The sequence below is a fragment of the Rhinolophus hipposideros genome, assembly GCF_964194185.1.
Source record: "Rhinolophus hipposideros genome assembly, chromosome: 4".
Lineage (NCBI taxonomy): Eukaryota > Metazoa > Chordata > Mammalia > Chiroptera > Rhinolophidae > Rhinolophus > Rhinolophus hipposideros.
Window position 1 is genome coordinate 98865912 of NC_138050.1, and position 16038 is coordinate 98881949.

The following is a 16038-nucleotide window of genomic DNA, read 5'->3' on the forward strand; positions in this document are numbered from 1 at the left end:
GGGGGGGGATGATTGCTGTTGAAGAAAAGGTGCCTTTTCTACTGCCCAGAAACAAAATTATTGCAACTAATTAAGTGCAAGTCTGTGTCTAAACTGGTAACCCACCTGAGGACAAAACTATATGGAGCTTCTGCAACCAATTGTGACTGTGGACAAGTTACTTCAAACTACTACGGGATTTCAATCCCCTTTTTTGTAAAATATCGGGAGTCTAGAGATCTGGTCATTTTGAAGATCCATTTCAGTTCTGACCTTTTACGATTCTATAGTCTCTCCAAGTCCTCTGAATAGTGTCTGAGGAACTGAGAACAAAAATCACATTAAGGCTATGTTTTAAAAAGATGTCTCCTGATCATATTCTTATATTGTTTATTGAAAGTAATACATAAAATTACCAGATATTCAGAATAACTTGAAATTTTATAAAATCCTCCAAAATTCAGTTACACTTTATTAAAAAGGTAAAAAGCAAAAACAAAAAACACAACCACCAAAAAAAAAAAAAATCTAAAATATTCTAGAAACCTTTTTTTTTTTCAATCTTATGGCAGTAGGATGTTTAAGCAAATGGTCTTTTAGCAGAAGTCCAAAAAAGTTCATCTTAAATACACCAAAATGCATGCTCTTACCAAAAAAAAGACATCTTTTGCCATTAGTAAAATTTAAGACAATATGATATAAGGCAAGCCTCTAATTTCAAACTAGCCTGATACAGACTATGTTTACTTTATTTGATATTTATTATTTATCAACAAAACAAATTAAATACCCCATTTACAAGGAGATTAAGAAAAAGTATTACGGCTTTAATTCTCATACACGGATGTAGTTGATGTTAATTCATAATTGAAGGTGCACTTGGCTTGACTCTTTGCTTTAGGACTGAATCACAGAATGCTTAGTTAGCCCTGAAGACTAAAACCCAGCAATGTCAAAAAAAATTACTTTGCTACTATTTTTGCTCTTTAATAAAAAGAACCAAATATAAACAGAAAACTACGGGAATTTTAGGATGTTAAAGAAACAAAAACTTCAATTTCTTTTCATTACATTGTCAATCAAAACAGAAATAAAGAAAGTAACATTAGGAATTAGCGCTGTAGTCCAATGGTGAAAAGTCCATCTGGCTGTAGAGTGGGTGACCCATGTTTGAGTCCCAAGTCCACTATTAACCAGCTGTATGACCTAGAAATCTAAGCCTACGTTTTGTCTTCTGTAAAAGAAAGAGATCTTGATGATGATGATTTTTTATTTCACACACACACACACCCACACACACACACAAAATCACTTAAATTGCTTATTATAGTGCCAACATGTGTTCTCAAATACTTATCAAACAAGGGGAGATAAACATACTGGTAGTACATCCATACTCAGCAGTAAAATGGAATAAACTATGGATAAATACAACTTGGATGACTCTCAAAAGCATTTTGCTGAGTGAAAAAAGCCAGTGCCAAAAGGTTACATACTGTAATATATGACTCCATTTTATACAACATTCTCAAACAGACAGAACTATAATGATGGAACAGATCAGTGGTTGTAGAAATATGGATTAGGCGGAGGATGTGACTATGAAGAGAGAACACGAGACTTTTGAGGGGTAATAGAATTGTTCTATATCTTGATTATGGTGGTGGCTACACAAAATTTATATGTAATGTTAAAATTCAAAGAATTGTATACCCCATAAGAGGATCAATTTCACTTTATGATAATTTAAAAGATAAAATAATTTTTTAAAAAATTCCAAAACTCATTATTCCAGCCCATAGACATGAGAAAAATATCAGACAAAATCATGTTGAGGGACATTATACAAAATACCTAACCATTATTCTTCAAATTGTCATGGTCAAAAAAGACAAGGAACCATCACAGATTTTGAGAGGATTAAGGAGATCAGCTAAATTCAATGTGGTGAATCCTGGGTGGATTCTGGAAAGAAAAGGGACATGAGTGGGAAAACTATGAAAACCCTAATAACGTCTGTAGTTTAGTTAACAGTATTATACCAATGCTAATTTCTTAATTTTAATCATTATACTATGATTATGTAAGATGTTAACATTAATGGAAGCTGAATGAAGAATATACAGGAACTTTCTGTATTATTTATGCAATTCTTCTGTAAGCCTCAAATTTCAAAATAAGTTTTTAAAAAATTAAATGCCAGAATCTTTAAGAAAAAGGTCTGCAATAATTTCATAAAGCAAAAACATATTATTTTTTCTCTTTCAAAAACAAACCAATGCCATCCTGAATGCTTTGATTACCTTAGTGTAAGTCTGATTACCTAGTGTAGGTTTTACCTACACTAAGATCATACATGTTACCTGAAAAGCATAAAACAGATTCTACGATAAATTGTATGACTTATTAGCCATGCTCACTTCCAGTGTACATGTTTATGACTTTAAAAAATCTATCAACATTGACTTCCCAATTCAAGAATGTCTTTTTTAAAAGAAATTTCCCCTAAATTCTACCACTTAATGTTCCAATAAAAAAAAAAACAACCCTCAATAGCCTACTAGAACCCACAGAATAAATTCCAATACAAGACATTTTCCAATCTTGACTTTGGTCTACCTACTTACAGCCTCCCGCGTGGCCATTCTACACCCCAACACACACCCTCTAACCCAGCTTTGCTGAACTTCCTATCAGTTCAGAGCTTGCCATGCTTTCTCACTCCACATCTGTTGGCCTTCCCCACCCAGCCAATCTCTTGCAAACCCTTTCTCTCCTCCACCACTAAAAGGAAGAACCGGTTTCTTCTTTGTGCTCCCTCAGTATTTTGTAAGTGATCTAACAGATGCATGAATCATTGTTTATCCCATAACACATATATTTATGCACAGCTACAATGTGCAAGCACTCTGATAAGTTTGGGGGATCTAAAGGTGAATTGACTTCATTCATAATTCCTTCTGCCTACTCTGCTGGACTATCTGGGGAAGAACAGTATATTTTTTTCTTTTATCATTTGCTTATATCCTCATTGGTCATTTACTCAAGCCCACAATAGTTGTTTAATAAATATTTGCTGAGGGGCCGACCCCGTGGCTCAGGCGGTTAAAGCTCCACGCTCCTAACTCCGAAGGCTGCCGGTTCGATTCCCACATGGGCCAGTGGGCTCTTAACCACAAGGTTGCCAGTTCAACTCCTCGAGTCCTGCAAGGGATGGTGGGCAGCACCCCCTGCAACTAAGATTGAACACGGCACCTTGAGCTGAACTGCCGCTGAGCTGAACTGCCGCTGAGCTCCCGGATGGCTCAGTTGGTTGGAGCGCGTCCTCTCAACCACAAGGTTGCCAGTTTGACTCCCACAAGGGATGGTGGGCTGCGCCCCCTGCATTTAGCAACGGCAACTGGACTTGGAGCTGAGCTGCGCCCTCCACAGCTAAGCCTAAAAGGACAACTTGAAGCTGAACGGCACCCTCCACAACTTAAGATTGAAAGGACAACAACTTGACTTGGAAAAAAGGCCTGGAAGTACACACTGTTCCCCAATAAAGTCCTATTTCCCTTCCCCAATTAAAAAAAAAAAAAAAACCCTTTAAAATAATAAAATAAAATAAAAATGTCTTCCTTTCAATATTTCCTTTATAAAAAAAACGTTTGCTGAAAACATTCATAAATTCAACTAAATACTGGCTCAGTGATAAGTCTGTTTTTTCCTCTTCTACACAATCCAAACCATTCTCGGGTCATTTCTGTCCAAGCCTAAATTACACAAAGCAAGACCCCTTCCTCACTTTCCCGAATAGTCCAAATTATATGGATAGGATGGTTCAGCTGGTTCTGCCAGTTCTGTTGGGGGTCAAGCCCTCAGCAGTAAAGCTCTGCATTTATTAAGAGAGGAGCTTCTGGATTAGTCCCACTGTGTACCCCTGAACATCTCAGCATGTTAATAGGCTGTGAGCAAAATCAGAGACAGAGAAGCAAAGAGAGACAGAGACAGAGACAGACACACACAGACAGGCAGACAGAGAGGAGAACAAAGAGGAAAAACTCCCCCTAGATTAGGCCTGATTATCCAGTCCTGGCCCTTTCCTTCAACGTTTGGTCTTCTGTTCCTTTCAGGCTTTAACTTACACAGCTTCCTCTCAATGAACTTACCTAATTAGAAGCAAGAAGGTAAAAGTTCCAGTAAAAAGAATACTCGAAGAAAGTATTTAGCCTGCAGGCTCTTTGTATTCACGTTTCACAGTGCTGGACAGATGGACGATGAGCGACCGCTCTGTACTCATCTGCGGCCCTCCAAGGACACGTTCCCCCTCTAGCTTGGCGCGCGCTGCTCTGCTCCCACTTGCCTTATCACTGGCACAGACGAAACTTGAAAACTTAAAAGAATGTTAGATTTACAGTCATTTTAGGGAATCTGTCTTGCACATACACAATGCTCTGAGTATTTTAATGTTCTCAAATTTCTGTCTCCAGGTCTTGTTCCTGAACTCGATTCTTCTGTCCAACTTGCCAATTCCATTCAAACGTCTGATGGTCTTCTCCAACTTAACACATCCAAACCTGAATTCCTGACCTTTTTTCCAACACCTGCTCTACCCCCCCCCCCCCCCCCCCCCCCCCCCCCGTTTTCTCCAGTCGTCTTGATGGCGACTGAATCCTGCTGGCTGCTCAGACCGCAAACGGTCTGCCGGCTCCTCTTTCTGTCATATGTCCACAGCCTACCTGTCGGGAAATCCTGTTGGTTCAACCTTCAGAGCATGGACAGAAGCCTCTAACCACTGGGCTTCAGGGTTACTGTCACGCTTGAGCCGCTGTCGGCTCTCGCCTGCATCACTAAGGAGGCGTCCTGCTTCTGTTCTCTCCCTGCCTTCTCGGCTCAGAGCAGCAGTCAGGTCATGTACTCTAAAAGCTACGTCAGGTCACAGCACTCTCCTGCGGCGAAACCTCGTAGCGCCTCACAAGAGAAACGTGGCCAAACACAAGAGAAAGTGTTCGAAGAGTTCATTCTCACAACCGCACAGCGGAAAAAAATACCACTGTCACCTATTAAGACAGTAAAGAGTAAAATGATTAGAGAGCGTGTAGGGGAAATAAATGGTCTCATACTCTTCATGAGAGTAAAAGAGACCATTCCAGAAGGCAATTTCACAATCAAAAGGCCTTAATGTAGGCATCTCTTTACCCAGCAGTTTCAGTCCTAGGAAGTTATTCTAACAAAATTAATATACAAGCAAAGATGTAGGCAGAAATCCAGCACTACTGATTGAAACAGTAAAAAATTGGAAACAAACTTACATCAACCAGATGTTCCAGAAACCCTATCGCATTGCATGGAACATGCCCAATGCCGTGTTATTATTCAGTTAAAAATGATTCTCCATATAAAGCTCCGGAATACATTTAGGTGCAACATGCAAGTTACGAAACAGTCTATGTCCCTATACAATCAACACGTGTATGGTACACATTTCAACATCTGAAGTAATGATCAGCAGAAGTAGTACTTCTGCTGGTTAGTAAGATTTTCATGATTTGTACTAGTTGTTTTTGTTATTTGGTATGTAAGTAGCTTCTATGCCTGGCACTGTCCGTAACCTTAAGTTACAGCCAGTTTACCTGCAGACCCAGGTAAACATTCAGGCCTAGTCCCTGCCCACATATGAAGGAAATCAACAAAGGGACATAAAGGGTGACCAGAAAAACCTACTTTAGATAGGGATGGCCCTCTGAAAATGTGACAGCTGCTTTGAGACCTGACCAAGAAAGACCAGGCATGTAAAGAGGCTGCTAGCAGAGGAAGTTCCACAGGAGCAAACAAAGGCAAGGAGACAGGAGGAAGTACCATGGTCTTTGGAGTGCAGGGAGGAGGAAGAAGTATGAAAAGCAGCTAGAGAAGTACTTCTACTGAACTGGTATCCCATTTACAGTCACGAAAACAATCAAGCTAGTTTCATCCTAAAAAACAAAACCACTACCACTACCCCAATCATCCAGAAAGAAAAATTTTTAACTCTTTCCTTGCTAAGTGCTTGACAAAGTATCATTAACAGAGCTAATAAAAAGCATTTGGAAGACTTCAAAGTAGATCATTCTTGGGCCAACAAGTGTCCAAAGCCAGTCCACAGAACAGATGCATGAAAATCACCTACAGACACACACACAGTGCACACGCACGCACACGCCCAAGTCCTACACCTAAGATTCAAACTGCGCAGCTCTAAGTGGCCCCAGGATTGTTCTCCACTGCCCGGACGACCGGAAGCTGGTCTAGTAACACACACACCTTCGTGCTGACTGCACCTGTGGACAGTCCCAGGCCACGTCTCTCGATAAGTCAGTGGGAGGATATATCTGCATCCAGTAGATCCCATTTAGGGAACCAGCAAGGTGTAGGGGGCGGGTGCCTATAAGGCACCATCACATAACTGAGAAGCATGAGATAGAGGAAGTTACTTGGGTCTTTAGATAACACCCACATTTCTGTAGGGGGTGTCTGGATGGCTTAAGATGCTAGCCTGCGGCAACCCTTCTTATGTTAATGCCCCTCCACCCAGCAGAAGAATGTATATAACCCCTGATTGAGCTGCAATAAAGAGAGACTTGATCAGAACTCCTGTCTTGTCTCCGGTCTTTGTGTCTCCCATTTTCCTCCCTTCTAGGTGCTTCGGGGTCCCTCGTGTAGTGTCCCGCGGGTCGGGACAGCAAGGTGTGTAATATATTTCTCAAATATTTCATAGATCTAAAGAAGATATTTTTAAAGTTCAAGCTTTTCCTTAAAAAACAAACAAAACTCCACGATTCAACACCCCAACTGTCACACACACCCTAACCCCATCTACCATTTTTTCTCACTTCCTTCATAGCCAAACTTCCTCAAAGACCTGTCTTTACCCCATTTCCTCATTTCCCACTCATTCTTGTCTAATCTAATACTGCCCCTATTAGGCCATTAAATCTGTTCTCACTCAAGCCAACGACCACACAGGACTAAACCCAATCAACACTTCTAGAACCTGTTCTGTTACACCTGGTGACTGCTCTCTCCTGGCCTTGCCCCCTCTGGACTCCTTTTCCCCAATACTCCATCCCACCTCCTCCCACTTCCCTCACCACCGAGCACTGGAGGGGCCTCAACGTTCAGCTGAAAGCCCTCTTCTCCCTCCACACCCTCCCTGGGCAAACGCATCCATTTCTAGGGTTTCAACTACCAAGTCGGAGGATAAAGATGAAAACCCCTCCACTCCATTACCCTTAACAACACCCTTAAATTCACCTTTTAAGTACATTTTACCGCAAGCCAAACTGGCATCTGAATAAATACAATCGAACCATTTTTCCCTCTGACGTTCAAGCACCAGATTAAGTAGGTAATTTTTAAAAGATTCTTTTTCTCCTTACTTCCACCGCATTCCACTCCCATACTCCCCAGCTTAAAACCCATCAATGTCTGTCTGTTCTGCTTAAGATAAAATTCAAAATCCCTAACGTGCCTTGCCATCCTCATCTCCCATCACCTTTCACATTTCAGCCCTCAGGGCCTTTCATTTCCCAAACTATATCCACCCTTTCTTTCCTGCTTCCAATAGTTTGCAAATGCCGCCACCTCAGCCTCGCCTCCCCTCCCTCCCCTCCTGTCCTTCCCTCAGGTCTCTATTCAAATGCCATTTCCTTAAGGAAACCTTTTCAGCGTAGCCTTTCCCACTCAGCTGCTAGGGATCTCCATCAGGCGCTGACACTCCAGGACAAGTTTTACTTGTCCAAAGTCTGCCTCCCCCCCTAAACTGGAAGCTTCTTGAGGATCTCGCCTGCTGTTTTCATGTTTATATCCTCAGCATTTAACACCTGAATACTGACCAAATTACTCACATCACTCTCATTACAGATGCTTTTTACACTCCAAGTATACATTCAGATTTGCCTTTTTAAATTGTAAATTGTGGGAAAATACACATAACACAAAATTTACCATTTTGACCATTTGTAAGCAGTTCAGTGCTAGCAAGTACATTCACGTTGTTATGCAACCAATCTCCAGATTTGTTCAGCTTGCAAAACTGAAACTCTGTACCCACTAAACACCTTCTTATTCCTCCTCGCCCCAACCCTGGCAATCACCCCCCGACTTCTATGCTTCTGACCACTCTAGGTACAACTTGTACATGGAATCACGCAGTGCTTGTCTTTTTGTGACCCGCTGATCTAACTTGGCATAACGTCCTCCATGTTCATCCATGTTTCATGTAGCATGTGTCAGAATTTCCTTCCTTTTTAAGGCTGACTAATACTCCACTGTAAGTATGTACATTTTGTTTATCCAGTTATCTGCTGATGGGCATTCTGGCTACTTACACCTTTCAGCTAGTGTGAATAATGCTGCTACGGACACGGGTGTGCAAACATCTCTGAGATGGACCAAAGTCCATGTGCCCCACATTTCAAAAGGTCAAGAGTCTGGAGTGAGGAAAGGCTTACTGACTGAGAAGAGGAGACCCGTGGGGCCTCGCTGCACCAGGCCAAGGCACTTTACAGGTTTCCGGCGAACAGATGCGGACGTGCTGGGGGGGGGGGCAAGTTTTAATCGGAGGACCTCGGAGTTTGGCCATTTATGGTAAACGGGCATCCACACCGGACCATCCTGCACAATGGACCCTTGGCTCTAGAAAGGGCTCTGGTGTTCATTCAAAGTTCTGATTATGTCCTGGTCCTTTGGTTCCGTGGGGGGTGGGGATGAGACTTTGGTTCCGGGAACAGCTGGAGGCCAAAGGTTTCAACTCTGCGCATGCCCTGGCTCCATGAACTGTGGTCTTAGTCTGTTCTCTCCAAAAAGCAACTCACTATCTCAGTAAACAGAATAGGACCATTCTGAGCTGGTTCTGTGGTTACACAGATCATGTATGATAATTGCTGGATCATATGATAATTCTATTTCTAATTTTGTAAGGAACTTCCATACTGTTTTCCATAGTGGCTGCACCGTTTATATTCCCACAAAGAGCACACAAGGGCCCCAATTTCTCCACATCCCCGCCAATACTTGTTATTTCGTTTTTTTATAGTAGCTATCCCCATGAATGTGAGGGGGAGGATTTGCTTTTATATAAATTTTCTGTGCTCTTTTCCCCCTACAAACATGTGGTGAAAAGCCCTCTTAAAATATGCTCCATGAATGAACAAAAGACATTCTGGAAGGTATTGAAAATGGAAAAGAAGAAAGTCTTTCCAAGCAGGATTTTAAAGGACAATAAAATTGTGGTTCGTGTGAAATGGTGAAACCAACAAAGAAAACAAACAACGGAGAACAAATAAAGGAAAGAGCACCCCCTTCCCCTCCCCCATATGTGAAATTCCCTTATGCCAACTGCCTACTTGGAGTTCTGAATTCCCTAAGCCCATGTTCTGCTTTCCATCAGGGTATTTCCCCTCGCCCCACCCACGTGCTGGGCCTTTGCCTGTGGTCAATCCCTTCCCATCATGTTCGTCCTTTCTCCCTCAGCTCTTGCAACTGGGTCAGTGCCCCCCGCCCCCAGTCAGTGGGAGACCAAAGGGCAGGGCCCTACCCTTCCCAGATAGTAGGGTCTTCTGTGTCCCTTGGCCTAAGAAGGTATCAGTGCTAAGCACTGATGTTAGGAAAGCTGGGGTAAAACCAATCCCATTATGACCTTGAAAGCTTGAATTAAATGTTTAATTAAATCTGGAAACAGATGAAAAGATTCACACAAAGCAAGACTAGCAACACATCCTTAATCAGAAACGTATCCTGGTCTTCCGATTTTGAATCCAAAAGAAACTTTAACACAACTAAAAGATTAAACTACAAATAAAGATTTAAGACTATCTAGAAGGGTCATGAAGTATTTTTAAAGTTACTTTCCTTAAGCAATACCTAAATAATGCTGTTTTTTTATATGTCAAGCCTTATGGGCCTAAATATTTGCATTTTCACAATTCATAGTCTACTTTCCTTAAAACTACAGTGTACATCAACTCCAGAATGTAAGATATAAATGTAGCAAAAAATAATTTAGAAAACTCACCCACAATCTCATGCATTTACTTTGAAAAGGGTAAATAAAACCAAATATGTAAAGTATATTGTCATGTTTTTCATGCTACACCTTTGAGAAAAACTCAGGGAAATATTTAAAATCGTTAACATTATATGTGAAAATCTCTCTATTACTTAAGGGGCCAGGGGCTCAGTGGATACCTCACTCTCTTCCTCAGCCTGGATACCACATTCAGAAAGAACACACAATCGCTGACCTCAGAATGCTGCTTCAGCCCACTTGGGCTTTTACTGGTAACACAAATTGCAAGCGCTAAATGGCTACCCCACCCCTCCAGACACCTCAGGGAATACAAGTGTGCAAGCCATTTACGACATTAGTGCTGTAAACACAGCTCTTCTTCTGGGAAAGTTTTGTAGAGTTCAAGACGGAAACATTTCCTGAGTTGCAAAGAGCAAATAAGTCTTTCACAATCACCATTTCATTTTGATTCAAGCTAGTTTACCAGTTTGATTTGTGAGCTGACTGCCCTTCTAAATAAGTAACATACTAATAAAATCAACTCATCAAAGCATGGAGAATTTCTACAATAAACTCCAACTCCACAGAAAAGGTAAGAGAAGTTCACTTTCACTTAGATGAAAAAAAAGTGGGGGGAGTTTTCACATATTTCTCAAGAAACGTAACTTCAAGAACAATACCATATATATTATAAAAATAGGATAAAAAAATTAGCACAATATAAAAAAAAGACCATTTTACAACAGGCCTACATGCCACAATGTTTTCAAAAACACACTCTCTGATATGAAATTTCTGGAGGAAAGAAGTATGCCATCTAAAAAGCATTCTTGCATTTCTTTGTAACTTTTCAAGTTATTGATTGTATCTTAGATTCCTTTATGTAAAAGCCTCAGAAAACAAACTAATTTCAACTTTCTATTTAATGAGCACAGCCACATATACCAATGTGGAAGAACCATAATCAGTTCTAAAATAGTGAATTTCAAATGAATGAAGTTTTATTTTAATTCTTGAGAATTTTAGTTCTAAGTTACATTGTCCACAGGGTGGCAGTCTCACAATCTTCACTTTGTCTCTGGATTCAATGAACCATTTCAGTGTTCAAAAAGCCACACACACATGCACACACAGGTGGGCAATACAAACTTACTTACTGTCTGACCAACACTCTTGCCTGTCCTCTCAAAAATAAAAAATCTGTGCTTCGTAACTTCCCTATTTCTTTTAGATGTGTTTACTTCCTGATATCTTAAATTTTTCCTTCCCTATACCTCTTTTATCTGACCCTTTTCTATTTGGCTGTCGCCTCGTTATTTAGGGAGAGATCAGAGGCGAGAGAGCTGTTAGATTATCACTGTGCTACAAGAGACCCCTGATCTTGGCCAAGGCCTGACCTGAGGAGAATGGCAGCAGGAACAGGAAGCCGGGAGTGGACACATCACAGACACTATCCTTCCATCTCCCAGTTCATCCTGCACAGTCCTACCAAATTAATTTCATTAAAGCACTTATATTACCAGAAATCCCTTCTTCTGGCTAAGTAAATTCCTTATCCCAAAATTCAAGGACTTTCGCAATGAGAACCTTCCAAAACCTTCTATTGAAATGCTCTGCGAGAGTCATGGGGATCTGTAAAATAAACTACACTTTGAATAGACCTTGCAACGTCCTGGTTTTCATTCAATCATTCAAATTATCTTCTGAACAGTCACCGAGTGCCAAGTACTGCTCCAATTGCTCATCACACCGAGGGGAAGAAGTTCAGTGCCTGCTCCAAGGTTACACTCCTGACTGGCCAGTCTTGGGCTGCAAGTCGTTAGGGGAGAGGAGAAAGGCCCACAGGCACTTCCAGGTCTCTGCAGGTAAGGGATAAAGCTCTTCCCGAGTGTGGGCCACTGGAAGCACACTGGGGGAGAGGGAGTAACAGACAGACACAGATCTGCCAGCACTGACACTGCCTGCTACACACCCTAACGGCCTTTTGCGGCTTGTTTCCCATTCCTATACTTGACCCTCCTGTTCAGCCCAAATGTGCCAACAACTGTTATTGTGCCTCTGTTCCTGCTCGCTTTCTTCTCAAAACCTAGCCTCCCACCATTATCATTTCCACCAGCAAAAGCCTAACCTGACTTCAAAGCCCATCTCAAATGCTGCTGACATTAGCAGATCATTTCCCAACCCCTCCATTGTAGCCCGACCCCCACCCCACCCCCAATCCTAGGCACATAATCTATCCTTTCTCTATAGGTTTGGCCATTCTGGACATTTTATATAAATGAAATCACAAAGAGGTAGTCTTTTGAGTCTGGCTTCTTTTAACTTAGCATAATGTTCTTGACATTGATTCCAATATGTGGTATATATCAGTACTTCATTCCTTTTTATTGCCAAGATTGTATGGATACATCACATTTTATTTATTCATTCATCAGTTGATGGACATGTGAGTTCTTTCCACTTTCTGCTTATGAATAATGCTGCTGTAAACATCTGTGTACAAGTTTTTGTATGGATATGTTTTACTTTCTCTTGAGTACATACCTAGGAGTGGAATTGCTGAATCATATGATTAACTCAATGTTTAATATTTTGAGGGAACTGCCAAATTGTTTTCCAAAGCAACTGCTCCTTTTTACATTTCCACCAGCAGAGTATGAGGGTTCCAACTTCTGCTGTTGCAATGTTACAGAACAAGAATGATCTCACTATATAAGATCCCTACTTCATGGAATGTATATTCTAGTGGAATAATAAATAAACTGAAAAACTAGACATGTTAATTTCAGATAATAAGAAAAAGGAGAAAATGAAACAGGGAAAACCAACCAGAAAGAAACCAGAACAAAAGGGAGTCACTAACTAGAGCGCTCAGAACAGACCCCACTGAGAAGAAAATGTGGACCTGAGATGTGAAGAGCTGGAGGGGAAATATTCCAGCAGCAAGAAATAAAACTGAGAAAAGAACAAGTTGAGCAAGTTCAAGAGACACAAAGTAAGCCAGTGGAGCTGAAGTATAATAAAGAGGCAGAGAAGGTAGGAGATGAGGTGGGCAGGTAAGTAGAGGCCAGGTAATGTTGGGCCTCAGAGACCAGGGTAAAATCTTCGGATTTTAAAATGCCATCATTTTTTTAATCTATTATATTTCTTTAAATACAGGTGTCCATCTATGCAAACACTTATTGAATTTTCACATATCTTCTGATTGCAACTAATCGTAGCAAACATTAAGGAGACTATCTGGGTAAATCCACACCATTTAATTAGTATCACTTTATTTTGTGGCACAAGACAGAACATCCAAAATATGAGCACCGATGGTTCTGGTAGTCATGCATGTCAATTACAAGCATCTAGATGAGTCCTTACAAATTGACCACCTAGTCGTAACCAACTTAAGAGGTATGTCTTAATGCCAGTAACTAGCAGTTCTGTCTTGGAATAGTAAGGTCATTTTCAATAAAAAAAAGCCAGTAAGAACATAGTTGCAGGTCATTCTCATAATTTAAAATTAGATTTCACTCTTTTAAATTGAATTCTAATTAACTGCTTTCCTCCATTTTACTAATTAAAAATGAGTATTTGGTTGTTAAACACAAAACCTATGGGCAAAAAATATTCAACATGTTTCTCTATGTTATTTGAATCTTTTAAAGCAAATATTTTCACATATTACATTTGGTTTTCTCAAAGAGACAAAAGTATTTTTAAAATTCTAGTGACATAAATGTCACTCCCTTGATAAAAGAACCTGTTCGTCCCAGCTTGGTCTGCCACGGCTCTCCCTCCAGGCACTGCGTGCTCCCCGCAGAACCAGACAACTTGCCAGCCTCCTCCACGTTCCCCCATCTCAGCTTTATGACTCATATTCCCCGCCAGGAGAAATCCAACCAGTTCTTCAAGGTCCAGAGCAAACACTCTCCCTTCCATGCCTCCTCCAGTCCTCTTCCCTGAGTAGAAATGACTTTCTGGCCTCTGTGCTCCTGCAGCATTTCCACAACTCAGATGCTGCCTTACCTGGGCTGGCTGATGCGCAACCACACAGGAGTGTGCATGTTGGACACAAATACTGTCACCAAACTACTTCCCTCAACATACCCTCAAGTACAACCGGAGTAAAGCTATTTGCCACAATTACCAGGTGCTCTGTCGAAAACCACATCCATTTTAGCACCACTTGGGATAATGTGATACCAAGTCATTACAAAACACAAGGGCAAGAGCTAAAGCCTCTTTGGAGACGGACGCAGAGCAGTCTTTCGTAGCTTCCAAATTCGGACCTAATTCTTTAGTCAACGCTTTCTTAATAATCGCACAATCCCACTATTTCACATTTCCACTCTCGTTACCTATTTAAGAACTGCTCAACGATTCTTGCAACTTTATCCAAAGTTTGTGAGTGATATGTACCGTCAAGAATTCATGGCTCTAAATGCAGGGCACAGAGGAGGTGAAAGAGGTACGCAGGGAGATCGAATCACAGGGGCGCTAACAGGACCCCTTCCATTCAGTCTTCCGTCCTCACATGAAGAACAGCCATCAGAGGCTTTCCAAACCATCTGATGGCGCTCGGTGTTGAGTCAATGTTCCAATATGTGAATTAATGACATCAATTAAAATATTTACTTGTGGGGGTTTACTTACAATGTGAGAAGAATCCTTAATCGTGCAGCTATTAACCGATTATTTCGAAACTTACTGTGCGGTGAAAACTACACGAAACTTTGGAAACGCCCGTACTGACCGCCGAGAGTTCCGCGCTTCGTAATGACACCGACCAGAAAGCGGTGCACAAGGGCCACCCTTTCCATCGTCACTTGCTCCCACAGGCCCAACAGACCACACAGCGTGTGGCTCGCCCCATTTTCCAACCTTGCCTTCAAGATAACGCTTTGTTTCGTTTACCGCTCGCGTGCTGCTGCCACAGCTGCGCCTTCTTCCTAATAAACACAGGGCTTCTATATTTAAAAGTACAGAGCAACGTTGTGGTGACGTCCCCTCCCCCGTCGCCCGCCAATATTCTCCCTTCCAAGCGCCACCTCCAGCCCAGGCTTTCCGATGCCCGGCGCTCAAAGGCTCGGACGCTGTGAAAAGCCCGTTTCTGCCTCAAAGCCGTGTCCCCCGGCGGCACGCGTCCCCTCCGCGGCGCGCCTGTGGGAGGTACACGGAGCGCCGCGGGCGCGGAGCCGAGGACCCCCTCCCGCGAGGCCCTCCCGCGCCACAGCGCTCAGCTCCGCGGCCCCGGCGAGCGGCGCCCCGCGCCCCGCCGTCCAGCGGAAGGAGCTCCGCGTCGGGCCGGGCGCCCCGGGCAGACACGCGGCTCGCGCGGCGCTGACGGGAAGGCGCGCCCGCGGGACCTCCCGCCGCCCCCGCCGGGAGGCCGCTGCGTCGGGGCGGGGGGCTGTCGTCGCCACCCCGCGGGCTGAGGCGGGCTGCAGGCGGGGCTCCCGGGCGCCGAGGGCCGGGGCCGTCGGAAGGGGGCGGCCGCGCGGGGTGTGGGCCCGCGGGGCTCCGGGAGGCGGCCAGGCGACGCCCGAGTTCATCATCAGCTCCCCGGCGTCTGGAGAAGGACGGCCGGGGACCGGAGTGGCGAGAGGGGCCCCGGGGAAAACGAAACCGCTGCGCGGCGGCCCCGCGCGGCGCCGCCCGCCGGGCACGGGGCTCCCGCAGCCGCCGCCCAGGTCGCGGCGCAGCCCACCCCCGCCATACTAGGGCTCCTTCTCCACAGACTCACCCGGACGGGGCGACAGGACGGCAGCGAGAGTCCCCGGCAATAAAATTAGTTCCTCCCGGACCGGGTTTCCCCAAAAGAGGACGCCGTTCCCATACCGGGAGTCGAACCCGGGCCGCCTGGGTGAAAACCAGGAATCCTAACCGCTAGACCATATGGGAAGCGCTGCTCAGGCGCCGCCGGACTCACCTGACAAGCGCCCGCGCCGCCGCCGCCGCCGCCGCCGCTCCGCTCGGCGCGGCCACTCCCGCCGCCACCCCTGCGCCGCTCGAGCCGCTCCCGCCGCTGCCCACGCGCCGCC

The 16038-nt window shown here is 43.6% G+C and overlaps 1 protein-coding gene across 3 annotated transcripts in view; it reads right to left on the reverse strand.

The window, feature by feature from the left end:
- Positions 1 to 16026, reverse strand: part of ELF1 (E74 like ETS transcription factor 1) — a 98391-nt gene extending 82365 nt beyond the window's left edge. The window contains exon 1 of one of the 3 annotated variants that reach the window (XM_081046830.1): positions 15927 to 16026. The gene's annotated coding sequence lies outside the window, so the exon portion shown is untranslated. Of the gene's footprint in view, positions 1 to 4130; positions 4220 to 15740 lie in introns of those variants that run through there. The other 2 variants (XM_081046832.1, XM_081046828.1) reach the window with 2 other exon arrangements.
- Between the last annotated feature and the right edge of the window lie 12 nt (positions 16027 to 16038).